Source organism: Pristis pectinata, chromosome 7 (assembly GCF_009764475.1).
Source record: "Pristis pectinata isolate sPriPec2 chromosome 7, sPriPec2.1.pri, whole genome shotgun sequence".
NCBI classification, from domain to species: Eukaryota; Metazoa; Chordata; class Chondrichthyes; order Rhinopristiformes; family Pristidae; genus Pristis; species Pristis pectinata.
Window position 1 is genome coordinate 20,951,058 of NC_067411.1, and position 15,287 is coordinate 20,966,344.

At 39.4% G+C, this 15,287-nt stretch overlaps 1 protein-coding gene across 6 annotated transcripts in view; it reads left to right on the forward strand.

The window, feature by feature from the left end:
* erbin (erbb2 interacting protein) overlaps nucleotides 1-15,287 on the forward strand; it is a 178,186-nt gene that overhangs the window by 23,524 nt on the left and 139,375 nt on the right. The window contains exon 2 of one of the 6 annotated variants that reach the window (XM_052019334.1): nucleotides 13,744-14,006. The exons of the other annotated variants lie outside the window; for them this stretch is intronic. The gene's annotated coding sequence lies outside the window, so the exon portion shown is untranslated. The remainder of the gene's footprint in view (nucleotides 1-13,743; nucleotides 14,007-15,287) is intronic. 6 annotated transcript variants of the gene reach the window in all.

Genomic DNA, 15,287 nt, shown 5'->3' on the forward strand with positions numbered 1-15,287 from the left:
AACTGTGAAGTTCCAAAATTGATTTCCAGGAATTGTATTGCTGGAAGGTAATTAGTGTATTGTAATTCAAGGTAGTCCTGAAGTGAACCTGTTTAGATTAATATTTAAGTTGCAAGGGCAAAGTTTGAGTAGGTTATGGTTGTAACTTTAAAATCAGGTGCCCAACTTAAATTCAGTGGTCCAGCTCCCAGTGTGCTAATTGCTTATAATAAAACATATTATTGGGGTGTGGTGCTTGAGGCTGACTCTGGATATTCCACTCTTTGTTAGAACAATCCAGTTGCTGCAGTAGAATGGTAAATTTTGTATAAAATAAGGCCAAAATTGGTTCATTTGGCCAAGTTGCTGTTTGATAGCTATATGCATGATTGCTTGAAATAAGGCATGGAGCAGTTCTGAAATGCAAAACTGCTGTTGTATTGCTTTTGAAAATTGGTTATATTCCTTACCTCTCTAGTGCAGGTGACTCCAGCCTCATTGCATTATTGGGTGGCGGGGGGAGGGGAGGGAAGTGTTGTGATCCAAGAAAACAGCCTGTATCATAATTTTCCTTAGCCTGAAGCTGTGTTATCTACTCACGCAACGAGTGTAAGTTTGGAAAAAAATTGTCTAACGTCTAAGAAGATCTAACGTCATCACTGACATGTGGGAAATCTTAGCCAAAAACTAATTAAGTTAGAGGAGCAGCATTCAGGAATGGACTGAGCAACATCTCCACATTGGAAGCCAAGAGTAAACAAAGTGACCATCTTGCTGTCTACCCAACAACTTCAAGTCCCACCTGATCCACATTTGGCAGAGTTTGTTAATCCACAGAAACCTCACAACCGACAGGGGTGAAAGTAAGTCATTCCTGACTCCGAGGGACCGCCTAAAAATATAACTTTTAATCAAAATATCTGTGTGGCAGTCTTCACCAGTAGATTATCAGAGATGGAACAGATTGTAAATATTTAATCTCCTAATCTGAAAAGCATCAGTAGAATCTTTAATTACGACGGAAGTCATGATCGTGAGAAATTAGTTTATTTTAAAACTTGAAAATACACAGGACAAAGGAAATGTTAAATGCCCACAATTTTACCTGCAGGCAGTGGCCTTGAGGCAGGCATATAGAAGTTGATCTGAATCGGAATCCGTTTTATTATCGCAGACGTACGTTGTGAAGTTTGTTGTTCTGTGGCAGCAGTACAGCGCAAGACGTAAAAATTACTGTTACTAAAAAAAATAGAACAGTGCAAAAGGAATAACGAGGCAGAGTTCATGGGTTCAAAAATCTGATGGCGGAGGGGAAGAAACTGTTCCTGAAACATTGAGTGTGGGTCTTCAGGCTCCTGTACCACCTCCCTGATGGCAGTAATGAGAAGAGGACATATCCCGGAGTGTGAGGGTCCTTAATGATGGATGCTGCCTTCTTGAGGCACTGCCTCTTGATGATGTCCTCTGGGGAGGGTTGTGCCCATGATGGAGCTGGCTGAGAAGTATAAAAAGTCAGAAGCCTTGTTTGAAAGTAAGCCCTTATTAACAGTATGAATCTATCGAATAAAAACACTTGTGGTATTGTGCCATAATATGCATCAAATTGCCTCAGATTGGCTTGCTGATTCGGTTTTTGTTCTACTGTAGTTTCTGCATGTGGATTTAAACATCCTCTCCTCCCTTAATTTCTCTCATCTTTCCTCACCACCACCTTGAATGTATAGCTACAATAGGCTGAGCCTATGTACCTACAATACTTAAGTCCAGGTAACATCCTTGTTAATTGCCTTTGCATTATCTCTGGTGCAATTGCATCGTTACTGTAGCATGGTGACCAGGCCAGTTTTCCTTTGCCACTTTTTCCTCTTGGCACTGGTGTCCCATACTTCCAGCAAGCTCACTGTAACCTTGTCAATGTTGCACTAAATGCTACCATACCTAAACCTAGTTAAGATAAATAATGAACTATGCAGTGTAACTTCAAACCACTAAGGCAGCAGTGTGTTTTAAATTGTTTTTGTTATCCATTAAAAGATTTGGGTTTACAAAAATGTTCACTCATTGTGCAGCAGATACAGTTAAATTGAAATTTAATGCATGCTGAGTAGGTAATATAAAAATAGCATTATCCAATTTATTTTCATATTTTTGGCAGAGTGGAGATGAAGATGATTTTGTATTCTGATGCAGTTGTGAAAATAATTAGTCTATTTTCAGAACATAAAAGACTTGAGCTCCTTACTGTCTGATATTTGTGTTTTTTTTCTAGATTGCATGTGAAACAGTAAAATAATATAGGAAAATGGAGACTTAAAATAGTTAGTTGAGCCCTCGAGCCCATGCCTCCAAGGGTAAAATCCAATACCTTTACTTTGTTCTGGAAATTTATTTCTTTTTAATTAATGCCTTCCTGGAACATATTAAATGTAACTGTTATAAAATCATAACAATCTATTAGGAAAAATATTTGTTCCCTTTACAAGAGATATTTTGCAGTGTTTTACCTCAAGCCAGTTAAGGAAAACTGTTTTTGTTAACTTTTGCCTGCTTTTTACTTTTTCTTCCCCCGCCACCACACCCCCCCTCCCCCCCCCCCCCCCCCCCGCCATCATGAATTGAAAGGAATATCATTTGCTAGTGTCTAGTGTCTTCATTACCCTGTTTTCTTTGTGCTCTATTGGCAGTGCCTTGTGGAGAAAGGCATACATGATATGTTAATGAATTTAGATGTTAAGTGAGCTGAGTTGGCTGATGTTGTGAAACATTTTCAATGACGCTGTGTAAAGAACTGTAAAGAGAAATTCCCACTGGAGATGTGGAATAGCTAATGAAAAGCATATGGAGATTAAGAGGTTGCATGGCTAAGCACTGTGTTGTATGTTGTATTAAACTAGTTTTTCCAGTTCTTTTCAAACGTGTCTCAAATTTAGGTTGAGGTTTACTGATAAAGTGTACCAATGGGAAGATTGAGAGTGGTTGTTAGCTTTTAGTTGTTGCTGAACTTGCCTTGGGTTCGGAGCTATTTTGGTGAAAGGCGCAAAGAGCAGTGTGGAAAAATTGACTTAATTCAGAAAAGGTTTACCTAAATTTGCAGTATTTTAATGTTAAACATTGGCAAAACTTGGGCATTCCCTATGCTGAATCATAACCTGTCAGCAGGAATTTAACTGGACCAGTCATGTGAAACCAAAGCAAAATATTGGAAATGTTGCAAAACAAAACCAAAGTGGTGGACATTAGACTGTGGATTAGGGAGTATGTGTGCAGGAGCAAAACAGCTTTAACTTTTCAGGTCCATGACCTTTCATCATCTGAAAGGTTATTAACATGAAATATTTGCTATTCTGCACACATTTTACCTGACCTGTTGCATAATATCAGCATTTTATTGCTTTTCAGTTACAAATATGGCTACTTTAAGTGCATTTTAGAGGCTGGGTTTCCTGTGATGAGTGACTTGCATGGTAACAACCAACCAAGATAACTTTCACAGCATCTCCCTAAACTTGCAGTCTGCTCCACCTAGAAGGGCAATGGGAACACCACCAACTGCAGTTCCTGTCTCATATCGCAAACCTTGTACGTGCTCCATCATTGCTGGGTCAATATTCTGGAATTTGCTATCTAACAGTGCTTTGGGAGACTTTCACCACAAGAAATGCAGTGGTTGAAGGTGACATCTTGTACCCCCTTCTGGCGAATGAGTTGGGAACTGGCAATAAATGTTGGTATTGCCTGTGACACCCACAAAGTGTCAGAGTTGTACAGTACAGAAATGGGCCCTTTGGCCCAACTTGTCCATACCGACCAAGTTGCCTACTTCAGCTAGTCCCATTTGCCTGCATTTGGCCTATATCCCTCTAAACCTGTCCTATCCATGTACCTATCCAAATGTCTTTTCAATACTTATAATTGTACCTGCATCTAACACTTCCTCTGGCAGCTCATTCCACATATCCAACAAAATGTTGCCTCTCAGGTCCCCTTTAAATCTTCCCCTCTCAGCTTAAGTCTATACCCTCAAGTTTTAGACTTCCCTACCCTGGAAAAAGACTGACCATTCTCTTAATCTATGTCCCTCATGATCTTGCATACCCTGTGCCTCCTACACTCCAAGGAAAGAAGCCCCAGACTATCCCATCCCTTATAACTCAAGCCCTCCAGTCCCAGCAACATGCTTGAGTCTTTTCTATACCCTTTCCAGCTTAATGACATCCTTCCTACTGCTAAGCGACCAGAACTGCACACTACTCCAAATGTGGTCTCTCTGACTTGTGCAGTTGCAACATGATGTCCCAACTCCTGTATTTAATGTCCTGCCCAATGAAGGCAAGCTTGCCAAATGCCACCTTCACCACATTGTCTACCTGTGTCGCTACTTTCCAGGAGCTACGTACTTGTACCCTTGGGTCCTGCTGTTCTCCCACACTCCTCAGGTCCCTGTCACTTACTGTGCATGTCCTGCCCCAGTTTGGCCCTATTTCCCTGTGTATCTGGATCATGGAACCACCTTCACTGTTCGTTATACCCCACATTTTGATGTCACCTGCAAATTTACTAAACCACGCTGACTGCATTTTCATCCAAATCATTAACATAGTTGGTGTACTGATCCTTGTGCACCTTGCTGGTCACAGGCTTCCAATCTGGGGGGGGGAGGGGGGGGTGAGGGGAATACCCTCCCCTGCCACCCGCCAACTCCTTCCATCAAGCCATCTTGTAAATAAAGTTTAAGGGTTGAGTTCTGTCAGCACTTTGTATCTGATGAAAGCTAGGGCTAGCTTCCTGTTGCTGTATTTCTGAGTGTGTTTTGATATGGATCAATGTAATATTCCAGGTTTAATGTTTTGGAAGGAAAGAATCCACTTGTGTTTAATGAATCTGTAATATCAAGTAATATATTTGAGTGTACTTGGCATAAAATCCTCCTCCGTTGTTGCGAGCCTTGTGCAGCAACTGGGAGACTTATTCTGGCTTGTTCATCTACATTATTGTACGTGGATGTATTAGATTACATGTTGATGCATTTGATCAATTTACAGGAATATGCTTCTGTTAAAAGCTGCATTTTCAGGAAGTAAATCTGGAATTATAACTGTTTAATAGAGATGGAAATCCCTGGATTGGCTGGAAAAGGGACTATTGTTTAACAGGCTGAAAAGTGTTTCATGTTAAAATTAACCCTGTAGTTCAGGAATTGGCTTTCTTGATTCTGCCCTGTATTGTTTTGTGGTTAATTACAATTAATCTTTTGGTTTAAGAGTACTACTGGGAATAGCATGATGTCAGTTGTTTCTGTGAGAATCATGATTAGAGATGGTTGCTTATTCCTAGTCATTTTGTACTTCCAATCTGATTCAGCTGCAGAATGGTTGCAGAAACTTAATTTTAAAAACATTCTTATCATTTTAAGCTTTCTTTTAATTTGAGTTAATTTGGGGCACAAAAAGCTTTGGGGAAAATACTAAACAATGTTATTGTCAAATACCACTTCCAAGGGCAATCCAAAGTGGTTTGCATTCAGTAAGTTTCTTCTGGATGTGCAGTTATAATTGTGGAGATTGATGCACAAAACACACATGCATAGTAATATGTAGATTGTTTTGGTTGCGAATAAAGTAGACTCCATTATCACGATCAAAAACAGAAATTGCCAGAAGCAATCAGCTGGTTAGGCAGCACCCATGAAGAGAGAAATTGTCAATATTTCAGGTCGCTGACCTTTCATCAGAATTTAAAACGTGCTTATTTTTCAAGTTCTGATGTTAGTGGGTCATTGACCTGAAACAACTTTCTTTCTCTACCTGGATACTGGCTGACCTGCCGAGTGCTTCTGCCATTTTCTGTCTGTGTTTCAGATTTCCAGCTTTTGCAGTTTTGTTTTCACATCAATTTTGATTAGTGTTGAAACAGCCTTCCCTTCAAATACTGTAATCCTTTTGGAATTTCATTTAATTGCATGATTGGATCTCTGTTTAATATCTGGAAATTGGGCACTCATTCTGTACTATGCTGATAGAACTATCCTCTGGAGGGAAAGAGGAAGCTAAAATCTGGCCCACGTTTTAAAGAGTCAAGCTGGTACTTTAAAAACTTAAACATAAGATGGTGAAAAAAAATTAGCAGTGCAGTCCGCATCTGTAGAAAGAAAAATTAGTTAATGTTCTGGTGAAGGGTTCCAGACCTGTTGTATCTCATCAAATGACTTGTTTTTCCAATATTTTGTTGTGTTTTTTTTTCAGATTTCCAGCGTCTTTTTTTAAAAAAAAAATTCCCTTAAGTTAACTGGTGGATTGTAATGTTGATTTTGTAACACATTTTATCCATACAAAAATAGGTCTTAAATCTTGGCAATTTTTGGGAAATTAGTGTTTGGCAATAACTAGAGAGCATATTGCTTCATCATTTGGCAATAACACAACAGGAGCAGTGGTTGCATTAGATTTGTGCACAAAATCCAAGGGTGTTTTACGATGACCATGGATTTTTCTTGGGGGTCGGGGAAACATCCAAATTGGCAAAGATGAAATTGTATTAAGTATGGAGGATCTTTAATAGCTGTTATCGAGCATCTGTGTCTATGTCCACTTTGAGCCTTTAGTCTTTTGCAGGATGGTGTTAATTGTGGTGGTTCCAGGGTTTGGATCTGGTCGTGAAAAGAGCACTGAGCAGCAGTAAACAAAAGACAGCACATCTAGATGTTGCTTAATTTGGTAGTATTTTTCTCCCATGATATTGATAGTCTTGGCTTTTTTCATTGATCTGTCATGAGTGAAGAAAGTACTATCAGAAGAATATCATCGAGCTTAATCAAAATGGATAATGAATGTGGAACTTCAGTATGAGGGAGATGGTGGATTATTGAATCCAGCGGAGAATTCTCAGTTGAGAAGCAGATTTTCACTTCTCTTGTGTTGTGACAGTGCTTTTCCATGTGAATCCTCAGTACTTCATAGGTGTGATTGAGCCATATGAATTGTGGCTTAAGAGGTCTGTTCATGAGTTGCTTGTGTGAGTGCCAAGCTTTGGCTGTGCTATTGCAGGCAGTCTTCTGGTTTGGGGATCCACTTAAACCTCTGGTCAGTGATATCAAAATGACGGTGATCTGACTTCATGTTGGAGCCTATTGGTATCTGGCATCTGGATATTGTTCATGTCCTGCTACAAGCTTGCTTTGTCATTAGAAAAGTTATGGGATCTGGCCATGATGGAATGGTCTATGAATTGATGCCACACTGTGCTAAGGGTGGCACACTAAAGTAACTACAGAACCCCTGCAGAGAATCTTCTGCAGTCGTGGTCTGGAATTGGAATGATTGATGTCCAAACATAACTGTTTAATTTTATTACGATTTATTCCAACCATTGCAGGGATTTTCCTATTAGCTCTGGTTGTTCTCTGTTTTGCTGGGACTGATTTGTCGTACTCAGATTAGAGCTATACTTGCTGTTGCTTTGATTTATACTTGTGCATCCATACCAGGAGTGAGGCTGTTCTGACGCCTGCAGCTGCATGTTTTTGGCAGAAGTTGGATGCAGTGTCAGCAGGCTGGTTATTGGTAGTGACCAGGGGGTGGGTGACAACTACATAAGATGGATTTATCACATTCCTTTGTAGCACTACAAAATTGATAATATGCAGTGGTTTCAAACCCCCTCTGCCCTCAATTTTTGTGCCTGTAGGGAAATGTTTTTTTGGTGTATGGTATTGATTCTCAAGGCAGCACAGCAGAGAAAAACATTTTTCCAACTAACTGCTATTTTTTTCCTGTAATAAAGGTTGTTGTCCTATCTATTTTTTTCTTGTATCAAAAGACTGTGGAAGTATGAAAACATCTTAAAAAAAAATCTTTGTTTAAAGGAATTTCATGTCAGTGTTTTGGTTTTCCATAAACATTTAATGGACCATGACTACATCTGTAGTGCGTTTGAAGTTGCAAATTAAGTATACTTACTACACTTAAATTGAAGGAGCCTAACTTCCAAACCCTTGGAATAACTAAGTGAATGTCATTTGTGTAGGACAAGATATCTCTTCAGTAAATAAAATTGTTTAAATTGATCAGCTTTAAATTGTTTTTCACACCTTCAATATCATACTAGCAATCGGTCTATATTTGAAATATGGGATACTACAACTGATGGAAAGTATTTGGCCCCTTGGGCAATGTCATTATTTTCCTTGCTCTTTAAAATCGCTCTCGTGGTCTCTTTCTCCCCCCCCCCCCCCCCACTTAATAGTTTGACACAATTCTGCATTTGATGCAAGCCTTGTCAGACTGAGCCTTTAACTCTTAACATGCGAAGTGATTACAATGTTAGTCAATCATACCTTTTGCAGCTAATAGTAAACTGTGTGAATGTAGACTTCCATTGAGGAAAAGACAGGGCAGAATGTGAATATCCAAATTTGTGAACAAAATGTCATTGCCAAATTCAGCAGGGTTATTTCTCCTACAAGATCCAGTGAGTGAAGAGCATTTGCAGAATATGGTTGTGTGCATGCAGGTTGCAATGTTGTTCACAGGAAGACTTAAGTGAATCCATTTCAGCTGGGACTTGCTGTATCACCATGTGTGGCCGATAATTTTAGGTAAGCAGAACAGTTGTATCTTTTGTGGTTATGTTATACACAGCTGTGTGCAATGCCCCTCTTTATAAAACCAAATCTTCCTTCAGCAGTGCCATGGGAGATGTAACTAACTGACTCTGGCTGGAATTACTTTGTTTCATTGATATTGTAATTGACATCGTAATGAGGCGTGAGTGAGACTGAAGATTAAAGTGAATCTTTGCCCAAAGTCTATAACAATCAAATAAATACTTTAATTACTATAAAGTGTAGTTCATGCTTGTTTTGAACTAAATATGATATCTATTAGTGAATCGTACTTGTGTTTGCAAAGCAGTTTTCCCTTAAATTGCTTTACAGCAACATCCTTGTTAGTGGGTTTTTGCAGTCAATTAAGTATTTATACTTAGACAGCTCTTTAAAATATTTGATTCCAACAACACCATCCCTGAACAAAAAAGAACAACCTACACCTAAAATGCACTGGTACTTCTCCTAAAGTAATTCATGTAAGGGTAGTTTTCTTCCGTAAATGAATAAATTGGAAGATTGCTGAAGTAAAACTCCAAGTATCTTTTTGAAAAAAAAGTGGGGAAAAATATACAAGCTCTGAAATTTCTGTAAAAACATGGAAGCAACAATGGCAGCATTTCATTTAAGGGGCTTCAAGTTGTGTTAATCAACTTAAACATAATGACTCCAGGAGCGTGCTCTGCCATTTAATTTTAACAGGTTTTGGAGGGATATGGGTCCTTATGGTTATTAAAAACGTAAAATGCTGAAATCTTAGCAGGTTGGGTTGCATCTGTGGAGAGAGAAGCAGTTAACATTTTAGACCCCATACCCTTTGTCAGAGCTGGGAAAGTCATTTTAATATTGATGTCGGGAGGAAGGATCTGTACCTCCTGGGATCTCAAATTATACAATTTTATTTTCCAGATGGTTATTGGGTGGGTCCTATTTGCCAGCTTGCACTCCCAGCCCTATACGAAAGCCCCTGGATGAACCAGTTGTTCACTTTACTATAATGTAACAGAAATTTCTCAAAAGCTACATGCAAATAGCTGGAGAAATGGGTAAAAATTCAAATGTAACTGAAGAAAATTACTTCTATATTAATACTTCCATTCTACTCTGTCTACTTTGCCTTTTTTTGCCGTGTTGGGTCAGGACTCTACCTCTGGAATAGAGTTTTATTAATGATGCTTAAAATTATGCTACATCAATTTATGGTAGAAAGTGATGACTATACTGAAATGTTTAAGGCTATGACATTAATCATAAGTGGTACTGCTATTGGTCAACTTATTTCAACATCTTGTGAAAGTTAATATCTGTACACAGTACACTGGATGCTCATGCTGAGACTGCCAGAGCACCAGTCACTTATGTCTGTGGTAATGAGGTAGAACTTCCTGAAATTGGTTTGCAGACTCCTACTAATGTGGGCAGAGAGGGTGTCTGCATCAATAATTCAACTGGTAGAAGTGAAACCCTTAACTCAAAACTCAGAAAATGAATAATGCCATTGAGCTCTGAATTTGACTGAGTACAGAGGTCTGATTTACTTATTGTTTGATTTGTGGCAATCCCATGTCTTGAGAGATCTTTTTAAATGCCAAAAACTGAAGGGATTAGAAGTTCAATGGCCTTATTGTAGTTTTAATGTTAAGGAGGAAATATGATTGAATGTAATTCTCGTCACATCTCAGTATATCACATGGGTTAAGCAATACACAAAGTACTGGAGGAACTCAGCAGGTGAGGCAGCATCTATGGAGGGAAATAAACAGTTGACGTTTTGAGCCGAAACCCTTCATCAGGACTGGAAAGGAAGAGGGCAGAAGCCAGAATAAGAAGGTAGGGGGAGGAGCACACGCAGGCAAGTGATAGGTGAGTTCAGGTTATGGTTGGTTTCAGCCTTCTAAATAAACTCTTTTTGGATTTAAGCAATTGATTTGTGGAGAGAAACATTGTTTAACAATGGATTCATTCTGCAGTTAGGTCACATAACTGATTTCCTGATGTTATGAAATCGATCTGTGAGGAATAAGCAGATTTAGCGGTCAAGAAAATGCATCAGTCTTCCAATGTTGAAAGAAGATTTAAACTAGTAAAATGTAAACTTAAAACCAATACTGGGAAATTCTTAATTTGGATCAAGATATTGAAATGACAAGTCATGGCATGAACATCCATATGTTAATTTCCAAAAGATGTTGTGTAGTTTAGCCAATAGCAATATCATCAGAATGAAACCTGAATAATAGGAAGGGAAACAACTTGCTGTGTGGTCGGTTTTATGATTTTACATTTACTTTTTCTATCTCTTCAGCTATGTAGCATGACTTTTAGATCACCTGTCAGATGCCTCCTTGATTAGGATCCAGGATTCTTCAGTCGTTCCTGAAAAGTCAAATGTTAATCTTTGCCTTTCAGCCTTGTTTCTTCTCTCAGCACTTTCTCCAGTGCTCTTAATTTACCCTTGTGCTTTTGTAATCACAATTGGCCATGGCACACGAGGTGAATTCGAATCAGAATACTAACCTGTTTAATGATGACCTTGGATTGATGTTTTGACTGTGTTTCCTTTTCCATTGATCCTGCTGCTTTGTTTAGAATTGGGTCTGCTAAATCTAGTTTTCTTTTCACCCACCTTCTCTTAAAAGCTGTTCATGGAGTACACGTGCTGATGATTTCACTTTCCTTTGTCTGGCCCTTCAATGTTCTGCATTAAATTTCATCTATGCACTTTTTCTCAAATTATATTTGTCAGATGACCCCACTGCACCCCTCTCTGCCCCAGGCACGGTAGCGTAGCAGTTAGCATAACGCTATTATGGTGCCAGTGAATAGGTTTCCATTCCTGCCGCTGTCTGTAAGGAGTTTGTACATTGTCCCTGTGACTGTGTGGGTTTCCACTGGGTGCTCTGGTTTCCTCCCACATTCCAAAGATGTACGGGTTAGTAGGTTAACATGGGTGTAACTGGGCGGCGCGGGTTCACTGGGCCTATTACAGTGCTGTATAAATATTAAAAAGTCCTAGTTTGGTGTTAACAAGTTTGTCTGGGTCACTTGTAAATGAGAAGCAGTAGTGGCTCCTGCACTGAATCCGGAGGGATTACGTACATTACTTTCAATAGGAAGTTATTTTCTGCGCATTCCAGGGCTGATTACGAATTCCACAGCTTGTTAAATCTGAATGATAGTCTTTTAGGTAGTGTGGTATATTGTTGTATATTCTAAAGGCTAGCTGAAAATTGTATCCTAAGCAAAGTCCAAGGTTGGTCTAGCATAACCTTTTTAATCTGTGTGACAGTTTAACATTTAGATATTGTTGCTTGACCATGGCCAATGAGTTGTGCGTGGAAAGGAGATGCAATTAACTGATTTGTTTATAGAGGTGTAGAAGAGACTGCACTAACAACAGACCCTTTAGTCCACTGAGTCCACACCATCCACCCATTTACACTGATGCTAGATTAATCCCTCTTTTGGTTCTCCATATTCTCATCGACCCCCTCCAGATTCTACTGCATTCACAGGGGTAATTTAGTCACCAGTTAACCTACCAATCCACACATTTTTGGGATGTGGGAGGAAGGTGGAGTATCTGGACGAGACACTCTCAGTCAAAGGGAGAATGTGTAAACTCCATGTAGATGGCACCTGAGGACAGGGTTGAACCCGGGCCTCTTGCGCTGAGAGGAAGTAGCTCTACTGGCTGCACTACTATTTAGCTTTCCCATATAAATTGTCAGCTGATTGTGATGGTTTGATTTGCATAATGCTGAAAAGGCCAGCATCAGTTTTTCAACAGAAATGTGATGCTCAGTTTATTTTGAATTATGCATAATTTTTCTGGAATTTTTTAAAGTGAGGATTTTGTAAGTATGTAGCACTGACAAAATATCTAAGGTTGGCTTTGTGATATGTGTGTGTAATGAATGACTTGGTACATCTCCTACATTGTTTCAGTGATATTTAGTATGCAACTTGGTATTCTACTCTTTCAATATATAGCCTATATTATCCAGATATTTGTGATCTTCCAAATATGAATTAGATGGCGGGTTCAGTTCAATTATAACTCGGTTCAAGTTTAAAGCAGGAATTTCCACTGTTTTTCAATGCATGGTGGAAGTTCTTTATTCTTCAACAGTGCATTAAACGTTTTAGTAACTGATGTCTGGATTAGTGCAGGTTTTAACATAATTTTATCTAAAGACTTAATTTAATCAGGAAAGCTTTGTTTTTACATTGACTAAATCTACCTATAGTCCGCATCATAAAATTGGTCTGAATTTGGGACTGATAAGTAGTTTATATTTGGGTATTTTTAGTTGTGGGTGAACAGACTTGTGGACTGCAGTCATTGCCTGCAAGGCCAGTGTCCTTTGCCCATCCCAGATGTGTTTCTAAAAAAAAGTGTGATTATGCTAAGCCATTTTAGAGAGCAGGTAAAGGTTGTCATCAGCCAGATTACAGTAAATTTGGGGTTTCATATAAGCCTGATAAGGCAATTATGATAATATTCCTTCCCTGATGGACACTACTGAACCAGATGTGTTTTCACGATAGTTGAATGGTTTTATGGCCAACTTTACTGATGTTGCTTAATTGAATCTGGAGTTTTGAAAGGAAACTAACAAATTTAAATTACTTTCCTTCTGTGGTGGGATCTTAGCTTGTCCAGCTCATTATCACAGGCCTCTGATTTGCCAGTCTAGTAACTTAACAGCTGTGTAATTGTACCCCTCAATTTAAAGATTTACTTAATCAACTTTAAATTTCACACCTTCATTGCTTGGAAGTTGAATGTGTGGCTCTGGATCATTAATCCAGGACTCTGGATTCTTAGGTAGTCCTTCAGGCTTGAGGATGACTTCCACTCCAGTTTTGTGGGTTCTGGGGCAGCTTAGGTGAACTCCCCCAGAGATAGGGGAAGAAGGTACCTGATGGGGTAGGTGGTTGTTTTGTCAGGTGGTGTACTCCGTCCACCACTGACATAGGGCTTATTTGTGTCTCTAAGAATGGATGCTAGATTCTCAGTCCTATCCCAAATGCTGCTTCTCCACTTGGAAGTGGTCATGGTCCATGGACTCCAGAAAGTTAATGGATATGTACTTTTGTGGGAGCTTTGGGCACATCTTTGAATGTTTTTTTTCCTCTTTACCTGGTGACTTCTTCAGGGCCACATCATGGTGTCGGCAGACATCTACGTTGGAATTCACCACTGCCTTCAGTGAGCCAGCATGATCTCTTGAATGCCTGAGACAATGGGTATTTGAAGATCGAGACCTCTAGAACTGGCACAGAACTAATGGTCTACCTGCTAGCAGTGATCCCTGCCCTTGTATGTTTCTGAGACCCAGAGTACCTACAGCAGTGTCTCAAGGCTTTTGAAAAATACCACCAACATTGTTTTGGCAAACTTCTGCAAATTCACTGGAAGGTAAGCAAACCAATGAGTGTGTCCTCTTCCAGGCCAACAACATCCCCATCATTGTGGTCCTTGTTATACTGGGGTGGCTCCATTGGGCAGACTATGTGCTCGCTTGCCTGAACCTATTGTATTTATCAAACACTTCAATTAGATTCCAGCCTGTAGCTCACTTCCAGCTATCTGTTTACTCTAGATATAAACAATCAGAACCCTAAGGTAGATTCCAGCTAGTAACTGTCTCCCAGTCAAATATTATTTGATGTATAAACCTCCTGAACCTCTCAAGTGGGAACAGACTCTGGATTGTTAGTCCAGTGACAGCCATTGTACTTCTACATGCTTCTGGTCTTCAGGAAGAATGGGCTCAGCTGTGCTTGACCAAGAAGTCTGGCAACAGTGTGATGCCCTCGTTTGTTTGTACATGCAAACCTGTAGAGTGGATTGTTTCTGACTAAAGGTATGGAAGACTGTAATCACTGAGGCATTGCAATTAAACACTCATACTATATGCATGTTAAACTAGCATTTCTTTGATATAATAAAATCAGTTTCAACTCCCCTCCTGTTATTCAATTGACTAGAACTGTTAAGTATGTTAGCTCCATTAAGACCATGATAGGAAACTGAGTAAAATGGTTATAAGTTCAAGATGAAATGGTACTACATTAATCAAAAAAAAAAGCAAGATTAATGGATACCAGGAATTCTTGAGTGGATAACCAACTGGTTCCTATCATGTCATAAATAGCAAAAGTGAAATTGAACAATTTATTTGGCCCACCACACTCCCCAGCCTGGAATTTCAGATTTGAAATCCTTCCAGAGCATGCATACCTTTTCTTTAATGGAGGCTATTTTGTCAGCACTGATCATATTGACACCATGCTAAAAGATTAATGAATACCTGTTGCATGGGAACATTGTCATCTACAGGTTCCCCTCCAAGTGGTGCACCATATTGACTTGGAAATATATCACTGGACATTCATCGTCATTGGGTCTGCATCCTGGCACTTCATACACAAGAGCAATGTGCAATGACCTTCACTAAGAAGGAATGCAGAGGTTCAAGAAAGTGGCTCACTCAGCTTTCTCTTGGCAATTGGGTTGGGCAATAAATATTGATAAGATGTATCTTTATTAGTCACATGTACATCGAAACACAGTGAAATGCATCTTTTGCATAATTTTCTGGGGGCAGCATGCAAGTGTCACTACGCTTCTGGTGCCAACATAGCATACCCACAATTTCCTAACTCGTATGTCTTTGGAATGTGGGAGGAAACCGGA